At 50.4% G+C, this 11,003-nt stretch overlaps 1 protein-coding gene across 1 annotated transcript in view; it reads right to left on the reverse strand.

Annotated features, from left to right (window-relative positions):
* The window catches only part of LOC129714155 (pleckstrin homology domain-containing family G member 3-like), a 64,878-nt gene extending 54,397 nt beyond the window's left edge, over window positions 1-10,481 (reverse strand). Inside the window, exon 1 of the mRNA XM_055663653.1 lies at window positions 10,308-10,481. The gene's annotated coding sequence lies outside the window, so the exon portion shown is untranslated. The remainder of the gene's footprint in view (window positions 1-10,307) is intronic.
* Between the last annotated feature and the right edge of the window lie 522 nt (window positions 10,482-11,003).

Raw genomic sequence — 11,003 nt, forward strand, 5'->3', positions numbered from 1 at the left:
AATCGAATGGAGCGAAGAGGTCCTTCTGCAGTTGTACAGAGCCCTAGTGAGACCACACTGGGAGTATTGTGTACAGTTTTGGTCCCCTAATTTGAGGAAGGACATTCTTGCTATTGAGGGAGAGCAGGGTAGGTTTACAAGGTTAATTCCCAGGATGGCGGGACTGTCATATGCTGAGAGAATGGAGCAAGCAGCTGGGCTTGTACAGTCTGGCGTTTAGAAGGATGAGAGGGGATCTCGGAAACATCATAAGATTGTTAAGAGTTTGGACGCTAGCAGCAGGAAACTTGTTCCCACTCTGGGGAGTCCAGAAGCAGAGATGACAGTTTAATCTCATTGAAAGCCATTTAGAACGGTTAAGGGTTTGGACAACACTAAATCCATAGAGAGTTGTGAGTCTCTGGAACTCTCTGCCTCAGAGGGCGGTGGAGGCTGGTTCTCTGGATATATTTAAGAGGGAGTTAGATGTGGCCCTTGTGGCTAAAGGGATCAGGGGGTATGGAGAGAAGGCAGGTACGGGATACTGATTGGATGATCAGCCATGGTCATATTGAATGGCGGTGCAGGCTCGAAGGGCCAAATGGCCGACTCCTGCACCTATTGTCTATTGTCTATTGTCTATTGTCGAACAGGTTTGTAGGTTATTTGGCTTTGGTTAAAAAAACGATAAGTTGTCCCATGTGTGTAGGGTAGTGTACGGGGTGGTTTCTGGTTGGTGCGGACTCTGTAGGCTGAATGGCCTGTTTCCACAATGTATCTCCAAAATAAAAAAAACCTATTCCCACAATTCCTATCCCAACATTCTTCCCCGCACACCAGACTCCCAATTTTTGTCTCCCGTCTGAAGAAGGGTCTCGACCCTAAACGTCACCCATTCCTTCCTTCTCTCCAGAGATGCTGCCCGTCCCGCTGAGTTACTCCAGCGTTTTGTGTCTATCTTCGGTGTAAACCAGCATCTGCAGTTCCTTTAATCCCACACATTAGGAAGTTCCTAATGTTCCTGATTAGTACGGGTGTCATGGGTTGTGGGGAGAAGGCAGGAGAATGGGGTTGAGATGGAAAGATAGATCAGCCATGATTAAATGGCGGAGTAGACCTGATGGGCCGAATGGCCTCATTCTGCCCCTAGAACTCATAAGGGGAGATGTAACTCATAAGGAGGGTGGCCATATTTTTGAGTTTTCAGTTTGAGACTTCAGACTTCTGTACTGCCCCACGTCAACATTTGGTTTAGTCTAGAGATACAGCGCGGAAACAGGCCCTCCAGCCAACCGAGTCCATGCCGACCAACAAACACTATCCTACACACGCAAGGGACAATTTACAATTTGGCCAATTAGCCTACAAACCTGCACGTCTTTGGAATGTGGGAGGAAACCGGAGATCCTGGAGAAAACCCACGCAAGTCACGGGGAGAACGTACAAACTCCAACCAGCTTTTTGTGTCTGTCTTCGGTTTAAACCAACATCTGCAGTTCCTTCTTACATAGAAACATAGAAACATAGAAATTAGGTGCAGGAGTAGGCCATTCGGCCCTTCGAGCCTGCACCGCCATTCAATATGATCATGGCTTACATCTTTATCCATTGACTTCAGTTTTACCCAAGTTCCTTGAGCAACATCTGGCCATGATGCCTTGACCTTTAGGGCTGTACCTCTCACTTCACCTCTGGATAGTGGACCGTAGGGTCAGAGAGCATGGAAACAGGCCATTCTGCCCATCCAGTCCATGCCAACCAATTTGGACCAGACTTGGGGTAGACCTGGCGAACCCACACTAACCAGGTCATTGGCGATTCAGTGCCCACTCCACGGACCTACCCACGGACCTTCCAACATTCTGATGACGAGATGATGGCTGGGAGGAGAGTGGGCGCCTGATAGCCCGATGGGATTTGTCCAGCTCTTTGTGAACAAGATGTACTCTGGCTGGCTTCCACATCATCGAGAAGATGCCAGAGTTGTACTGGAACAGATTGGTCAGAGGCACAGCTGGTTCTGGAGGTCAGGTCTCTAATGCTACACCATAGGGGAGCCAAGACTGGGCATCCTTACCAACTGCATCACCGTATGGTATGGCAACTGCTCTGGCTCCGACCGGATGGCATTGCAGAGGGTGGTGAAAATTGCCCAACGCATCACCGGTTCCTCGCTCCCCTCCATTGAGTCTGTCCAAAGCAAGCGTTGTCTGCGGAGGGCGCTCAGCATCGCCAAGGACTGCTCTCACCCCAACCATGGACTGTTTACCCTCCTCCCATCCGGGAGGCGCGACAGGTCTCTCCGTTGCCGACCCAGCAGGTCGAGGAACAGCTTCTTCCCGGCGGCTGTCACTCTACTCAACAACGTACCTCGGTGACTGCCAATCACCACCCCCACCCCCCCCCCCCCTTTGTGACACTTATTATTATTTATTCAAATCGTTTGCTATGTCGCTCTTCCAGGGAGATGCTAAATGCATTTCGTTGTCTCTGTACTGTACACTGACAATGACAATTAAAATTGAATCTGAATCTGAAGCTGAATCTGAAGAACTGGAGGGCATAGGGTTAAGGTGTGGACGGAACTTGAGGGGCAAATTTATTTTTAACAGAGGGTAGCGCGTATATAGAATTAGCTGCCAGAGAAAGCTGTGTCCAACAGGTACAAGTACATTACTTATTTACACAGGCCCTTCAGCCCATCCTGCCCATTCTCCTCAAGTTGCCCCATCTCAGCTATGTTTGCTCATATCCCTCTGATCCATAGAAACATAGAAAATAGGTGCAGGAGGGGGCTACTCGGCCCTTCGAGCCAGCACCGCCATTCATTGTGATCGTGGCTGATCGTCCCCTATCAATAACCCATAGACCTCCAAGCGTCTTTTAAATTGGGCGGCACAGTGGTAGAGTTGCTGCCTCAGAGCGCCATTGACATCGGTTCGATCCTGACTACGGGTGCTGTCTATACAGAGTTTGTATGTTCTCCCCGTGACTATGTGGGTGCTCCAGATTTCCCTCACATTCCAAGGCCGAACAGATTTGTAGGTTATTTGGTCGGTAAAAAAAAGATAAATTGTCCCTAGTGTGTAGGATAGTGTACGGGATGCATTCTGGTTGGCACGGGCTCTGTGGGCTGAAGGGCCTGTTTCCACAATGTATCCTATATTGAATTCCTAACCCTGCACAAGAGATTCCCAATTTTTGTCTTCTGTCTGAAGAAGGGTCTCGACCCGAAACGTCACCCATTCATTCCGTCTCTCCAGAGCTGCTGCCCGTCCCGTTGAGTTTCTCCAGCATTTTATGTCTATCTTTGGTGTAAACCAGCATCTGAAGTTCCTTCCAACAGATCGGACTCAGGTTCTCTGGATGCTTTCAAGAGAGAGCTAGATAGGGCTCTTAAAAATAGCGGAGTCAGGGGATATGGGGAGAAGGCAGGAACGGGGTACTGATTGGGGATGATCAGCCATGATCACATTGAATGGCGGTGCTGGCTCGAAGGGCCGAATGGCCGACTCCTGCACCTATTGTCTCTTGTCTAATTCCCCTCCTGGGATAAAATGAAGTTCTGTCGCATGGTATGGTATCATTAGTTGGGATTGTAGCCATTCCAGAGGACTGACGTTACTATTCCCTTGCACCACAGTGTATTTCATCAGTTGTGGCATTCCGTGAATTAGGACAGATTTGGAAACAATTGCCTTCAAATCCCCTTCGGAGGGAGAGGGAGGGAGTGTGAGAGAGAGAGAGAGAGAGAGAGAGAGAGAGAGTCGGGATGCATGGGAGATGATGTCATGTCAGCTCACCGCAAGTGGACCAGACAGGGTTCCCACACTGAACGACAACAACAAAAAATAACCTTCACAGAGGGACAAGAGCAAGGGCCAAGCTCCACCCGCGCCCCAGCCAACCAAAGCCCTGATGTCAGCCTCCTAACATCTTCTGAAGTAAAGCCACAGCTCACAGACTTTCACAAACTTCCAAGGCTAAGAAAAATAATCATTTAAAGGCACCCAGGGAGTTGGAATATTTCAGAGTTTGGAAGCGGCAGAGCAGGGGATGTAATGGGAACTTAGCTGACCTGGAAGGTACACAAAAATGCTGGAGAAACTCAGCGGGTGCAGCAGCATCTATAGATGCTGCTGCACCCGCTGAGTTTCTCCAGCATTTTTGTGTACCTTCGATTTTCCAGCATCTGCAGTTCCTTCTTAAACACTTAGCTGGGTTTATTTTTACAATAAGAGTTTAAATAAAATTCTAATTTAAAGTTTTAAAACAAATATCATCCATTTAACCAAACAAGCATTCCACTAGTATCTCCTTGCTGGGTTCATTGACAATTGCAAAATGCCCCTAATATAAGTTATCGGCCCGAAATGTTGCCTATTTCCTTCGCTCCATAGATGCTGCTGCACCCACTTTTGTCTACCTTCGATTTTCCAGCATCTGCAGTTCCTTCTTAAATGCTTTAAGTTTACAATAGTCACGTATTATATACATAGAAACATAGAAAATAGGTGCAGGAGTAGGCCATTCGGCCCTTCGAGCCTGCACCGCCATTTAATATGATCACGGCTGATCATCCAACTCAGTATCCTGTACCTGCCTTCTCTCCATACCCCCTGATCCCTTTAGCCACAAGGGCTACATCTAACTCCCTCTTAAATATAGCCAATGAACTGTGGCCTCAACTACCTTCTGTGGCAGAGAATTCCACAGATTCACCACTCTCTGTGTGAAAAATAAAATTCTCATCTCGGTCCTAAAAGTCTTCCCCCTTATCCTTAAACTGTGTGACCCCTTGTCCTGGACTTCCCCAACATCGGGAACAATCTCCCTGCATCTAGCCTGTCCAACCCCTTAAGAATTTTGTACGTTTCTATAAGATCCCCCCTCAATCTTCTTAATTCTAGCGAGTACAAGCCGAGTCTATCCAGTCTTGCTTCATATGAAAGTCCTGCCATCCCAGGACTCAGTCTGGTGAACCTTCTCTGTACTCCCTCTGTGGCAAGAATGCCTTTCATACCCCATTATCTCGGCATCAATCTGGGTAAACCTCTTCTGTATCCTCTCCAAAGCCTTCCTGTAATGGGGTGAGCTGAATTACGTGCAATACTCCAAATACATCCTCGCCAAAGTCTTGTAAACCTTATCAATGAACTCTGCAAATCCAATCATCCCCTTATCCATTCCACAAGCCACATCCTCAAATAGCTCAACAGATGAGTTAAACGTTTAAGAAGGAACTGCAGATGCTGGAAAATCGAAGGTGGACAAAAACGCTGGAGAAACTCAGCGGGTGAGGCAGCATCTATGGAGCGAAGGAAATATTTCCTTCGCTCCATAGATGCTGCCTCACCCGCTGAGTTTCTCCAGCATTTTTGTCTAGCAGCAGATAAGTTAAATGTGTTTACTCTGCTCAATCCTATCATTCATTTCTGCCAGTTCTGTTAATTAATCCTCTGTTAATAGGAGTGTACAGTTTTGGTCTCCTAATCTGAGGAAAGACATTCTTGCCACAGAGGGACTACAGAGAAGGTTCACCAGACTGATTCCTGGGATGACAGGACTTTCATATGAAGAAAGACTGGATAGACTCGGCTTGTACTCGCTAGAATTTAGAGGATTGAGGGGGGATCTTATAGAAACTTACAAAATTCTTAAGGGTAGATGCAGGAAGATTGTTCCCAATGTTGGGGAAGTCCAGAACAAGGGGTCACAGTTTAAGGATAAGGGGGGCCGAGATGAGAAAAACATTTTTTCACACAGAGAGTGGTGAATCTCTGGAACTCTCTGCCACAGAAGGTAGTTGAGGCCATTCCATTGGCTATATTTAAGAGGGAGTTAGATGTGGCCCTTGTGGCTGAAGGGATCAGGGGGTATGGAGAGAAGGCAGGTACAGGATACTGAGTTGGATGATCAGATTGAATGGCGGTGCAGGCTCGAAGGGCCGAATGGCCTACTCCTGCACCTATTGTCTATTGTCTCCCCCCAACAGGGCAGGACCCCCACTCTGCTGCCCCTCCAATTTGACCACACACCATCTCCTTGCCCCTCCACAGATACAAGGCTCCCTCTGCATTCCCCACCAATGGGGCAACATTCTTTCTCTATACCCCCTTTCAATGGGGCGAAACCCCTCCATTGGGGCATTACCTTCTCTCCAATGTTTCTCCAACCGCGACATCAACATCCTCTTGTGCCCCTACCATGGGGCATGCCCACTCTCGGCGAGACCAAGCGCAGGCTCGGCGATCGTTTCGCTGAACAGCTCCGCTCAGTCCGTCTTAACCTTGCTGTCTCTCTGTTTTTTAAGCAACGGGATCACATTATTTATCCCCTAAGCCACAGGAACTCCAGAATCTATTGTCTACAGTGTGTACACTACCTATGCACCCGCCGCCCAAGAGTCATAGAATGATACAGTGTGGAAACAGGCCCTTCGGCCCCACTTATCCATACTAGCCAACCTGTCCCAGCTACACTAGTTCCACCTGCCCGTGTTTGGTCCATATCCCTCCAAACCTGTCCTATCCATGTACCTGTCTAACTGTTTCTTAAATTGGGGCAGCATGGTGTTGCAGCGGTAGAGCTGCTGCCGTACAGCGCTTGCAACGCCAGGGTTCGATCCCGACTACGGGTGCTGTCTGTACGGAGTTTGCACGTTCTCCCCGTGACCTGCGTGGGTTTTCTCCGGGATCTTCGGTTGCCTCCCACACTCCAAAGACGTGCAGGTTTGTAGGTAAATTGGCTTGGTAAATGTAAAAATTGTCCCTAGTGTGTGTAGGATTGTGTTAATGTGCGGGGATCGCTGGTCGGTACGGACTCGGTGGGCCGAATGGTCTGTTTCCGCGCTGTAACTTTAAACTAAATGCTGGGATAGTTCCTGCCACAACTACCCCTTCCGGCAGCTCGTTCCATACACCCACCACCCTTTGTGTGAAAAAGTTACCCCTCAAATTCCTATTAAATCTTTTCCCCTTCACCTTGAACCCATGTCCTCAGAACACTGAAATACTCCGATAAGTCACCAGCTTCTCTGATGTGTTTTTCGAACATAAATTCCATTCAATTCTTTATTCTTATCAGTGTCTCTGGTATTTCTGGCAAGATTTTTATGTTCTGTGAAGATGGATACAAAGTATTTATTCAATGCATCTGCCGTCTCCTTGTCCCTCTTTGCAAGTTTTAGTTTAATTAGTTTAGAAAGGAGTAAGGAAGAGGAGGAGCCCGAGGGCTGAGGGAGAGCTGAGAAGGGGAGGAGGGGAGGAGACAGCAAGGGCTACCGGAAATTGGAGAATTCAATGTTTATGCCGCTAGGGTGCAGACTGCCCAAGCGGAATATGAGGTGCTGCTCCTCCAATTTGCGGTGGGACTCTCTCTGGCCATGGAGGAGGCCCAGGACGGAGAGGTCGGATTCGGAATGGGAGGGGGAGTTGAAGTGCTGAGCCACCGGGAGATCAGGTTGGTTAATGCGGACCGAGCGGAGGTGTTGGGCGAAACGATCGCCGAGCCTGCGCTTGGTCTCGCCGATGTAGATGTCAATGCGGAGGTGTTCGGGAGTTGCATCTTCCGCGGTTGCAGGGGGAGACACCTGGGGGAGGGGGTGGTTGGGGCGGGAAGGGATGAGCTAACCAGGAAGTTGCGGGGGGGAGGGGACGGTCCCTGCGGAAAGCGGAAAGGGGTGGAGATGGGAAGATGTGATCGGTGGTGGGATCCCGTTGGAGGTGGCGAAAATGTCGGCGGATTATGTGTTGTGTGTGACGACTGATAGGGTGAAAGACGAGGACCAGGGGACTCTGTCCCTATTGCAACTGGGAGACTGATGTTGAAACGTTCCAACAACCAGTGAGCAAACACAGAGGTCCCAACACTTCTCGCTACTCCAATCCCAAAACCTCCGCAGCTAAAGTTCTTCAACGGGCTGGAAGTTTTTTTTTTCTTTTTTGGAAAGAATGTTCTTCAAAGCCCCTGCGGGTATTTTTACTACCAGAGCTGACCTGGAAATGAACCCTGAATTCCTGGAGACTTGAAGCAAAGCCTCTTGGGCTGCCAACCCCTAGTTTGAGTGTAGTTATTGCCAGGAGTTTTGGAGAGGAATGAACTGTCTCGGCCAGCAACACAGCTCGTGGATGGGGCAGGTTTAGAGGGACACGGGCCAAACACAAGCAGGTAGGACTAGTGTAGATGGGACATGGTGGCTGGTGCCATAGAGTCATAGAGTGATACAGTGTGGAAACAGGCCCTTCGACCCAACTTGCCCGCAATGGCCAACATGTCCCAGCTACACTAGTCCCACCTGCCTGCATTTGGTCCATATCCCACCAAACCTGTCCTATCCTATCCATGTTTAACTGTTCATCCATGTTAACTATCCATGTTTAACTATCCATCCTCTAACTGTTTCTTAAACGTTGGGATGGTCCCAGCCTCAACTACCTCCTCGAGCAGTTTGTTCCATACACCCACCACTCTTTGTGTGAAAAAGTTATCCCTCAAATCCCTATTAAATATTTTCCCCTTAACCTTGAACCTATGTCCTCTGGTCCTCGATTGCCCTACTCTGGGCAAGAGATTCTGTGCATCTACCCGATCTATTCCTCTCATGATTTTATACACCTCTATGCACAGCTTAAGGATAAGATCACCCCTCATCACCCCTCATCCTCCTGCGAACACAATATTCTAAATGTAGTCCAAGGAATAGAGACCCAGTGGGCAAGTTGGGCCCTACTCATCCCCTTCCCTGATAGAAATTTAAAACCCTCTGGCATCTCTGGAACTCTCTGCCACAGACATCCTCGTAAATCTTAGATGTGTGCCCTTGTGGAACCCTTTGGAGAGAAGGTTGATAATATCTGGATGATTCCTATAACATGCGGTGCCCAGAACTGAACACCAATATTCTAAATGTCAGTCCCCACCATTGTCCCCTTATACGACTGGGTCAGAACATGACCTCCCAACTTCTAGGAACCTCAACTTTTGCACTATGGACTGACTGCCAGAAGGGTTGAGGTGGGCCATCGCAATGTTAGAAGCATTTGGCCATGGAAGGGGTTTGGAGGGATATTCCAAACACAGGTGGGCAGCGAGCTGGGGCATGTTGGCCAGTGTGGGCAAGTTGGGCTGAAGGGCCTGTTTCCACACTGGGTAGCGAGGGAAGGGTGGGCCTGTTTCCACGGTAACTCTATACCCCCCAGACTGACACGGGTGTCACTCATGTTTGAGCTGTGACCAAGTGCATGGTACACGCGCTGTGGCGGTCCCAGCGTGGAGCCCAGACACGTATGATCGTGCCGCACTGGCAACATGCTACACGCCAATACCCCGCCATCTGTAACACGCAGCTCAGTCACACAGCCGTGTACAAACGTGTGCATCTAGCATGGTACACATCAACAAAAACAGGCGTGCACTGATACGAGGCCTGACACACACGCACTCGCTTCCTCTCCCCCCCCCCCCTCTCCCATCGGGCAAGAGGTACAGAAGTGTGAAAATGCACACCTCCAAATTAGACAATAGACAATAGGTGCAGGAATAGGCCATTCGGCCCTTCGAGCCAGCACCGCCATTCAATATGATCATGGCTGATCATCCCCAATCAGTACCCCATTCCTGCCTTCTCCCCCATAGCCCCTGACTCCGCTACCTTTAAGAGCCCTATCTAGCTCTCTCTTGAAAGCATCCAGAGAACCGGCCTCCACCGCCCTCTGAGGCTGAGAATTCCACAGACTCAAAGACAGTTTCTTCCCAGCTGTTACCAGGCAACTGAACCATCCCACCACCAACTAGTGAGCGGTCCTGAACTACTATCTACCTCATTGGAGACCCTCGGACTATCTATGACTGGACTTTACCTTGCACTAAACGTTATTCCCTTAATCCTGTATCTGTACAGTGTGGACGGCTCGATTGTAATCATGTGTAGTCTGACTGGATAGCAGGCAAAAGCTGTTCACTGTACCTCCCCTCTCCCCATCCCCCTCCTCTCTCTCTTGCCCCCAGCCAATTTTTCACCGCCCACACTATCTCTCTCTCTCCCCCTCACTATTCCCCTCTACATATCCCCTCCCCCTCTCACTATCTCCCTCCCCCCTCTATCTCCCCCCACACACTCTCCCACTTTCTCTCCCCCCTCCCCCTCTCGCCACTCTCCAATTCTCCACCCTCACAACCCCCCTCCCCTCTATATCCCCCCCCCACTATACCCCCACCCCCCCTCCTCTATACCCCCACCCCCCCCCCCCCCCACCCCCCCCCCCACGGCCCCCCCCCCCCCCCGCCCCGTGTGGGGGCTACAGACGCGGCGGGCCAACCTCACCTACCGCTCGCTGGGTCCGCGGCCGCCGGGCGCCCCCTCCTCTCCCCGGGCTGAAGGCAGCGACCATGGGAACCCGCCCGCGGCTCCTCGCTGGAGAGGGGGCGATGGAGAGAGAGTGGATGGGGAGAGAGAAAGAGGGGGAGTGTGTGGGGAGAGAGAGAGAGAGAGAGAGGGGGGGAGGGGGAAGAGAGAGGGGAAGAGATAAGGGAGAGGGAGAGGGAGGGAGAGAGAAATAGTGTGTGGGAAGAGAGAGAGAAGTGGGAGAGAGAGAGAAAGAGAGAGGGAGAGAGAAAGAGAAAGAGAGAAAGAGAGAAAGAGAGAGAGTTGTGGGGTGGGGGAGAGAGAGAACGGGGGAGGGGGGAGAGCTGAGTCAGCCGGGGCTTTGACAATCCAGGCGCCTTGACCGGGGCTCCATGGACTGAGGAGGGGGAGGGAGAGAGGGAGGTGAGAGTGAGACGGAGAGAGAGAGAGGGGAGGGGGGAGGGTCTGTTTCCCTCTCTCAGCGAGCGCGGCCCCAGCACAAAGATGTGTCACGTTAACCCTGTGTGTGCCGGTTCTCGCTGCCCTCGCCTCCGGCAGCGGTGACAGACAAGAGTGAGCAAGATCAGAGCCCTGCTCCCCCAGTCTGTGTGTGCGCTCATATACATAGAAACATAGAAATTAGGTGCAGGAGTAGGCCATTCGGCCCTTCGAGCCTGCA

The sequence above is a fragment of the Leucoraja erinacea genome, chromosome 38, assembly GCF_028641065.1.
Source record: "Leucoraja erinacea ecotype New England chromosome 38, Leri_hhj_1, whole genome shotgun sequence".
Taxonomy (NCBI): Eukaryota; Metazoa; Chordata; class Chondrichthyes; order Rajiformes; family Rajidae; genus Leucoraja; species Leucoraja erinaceus.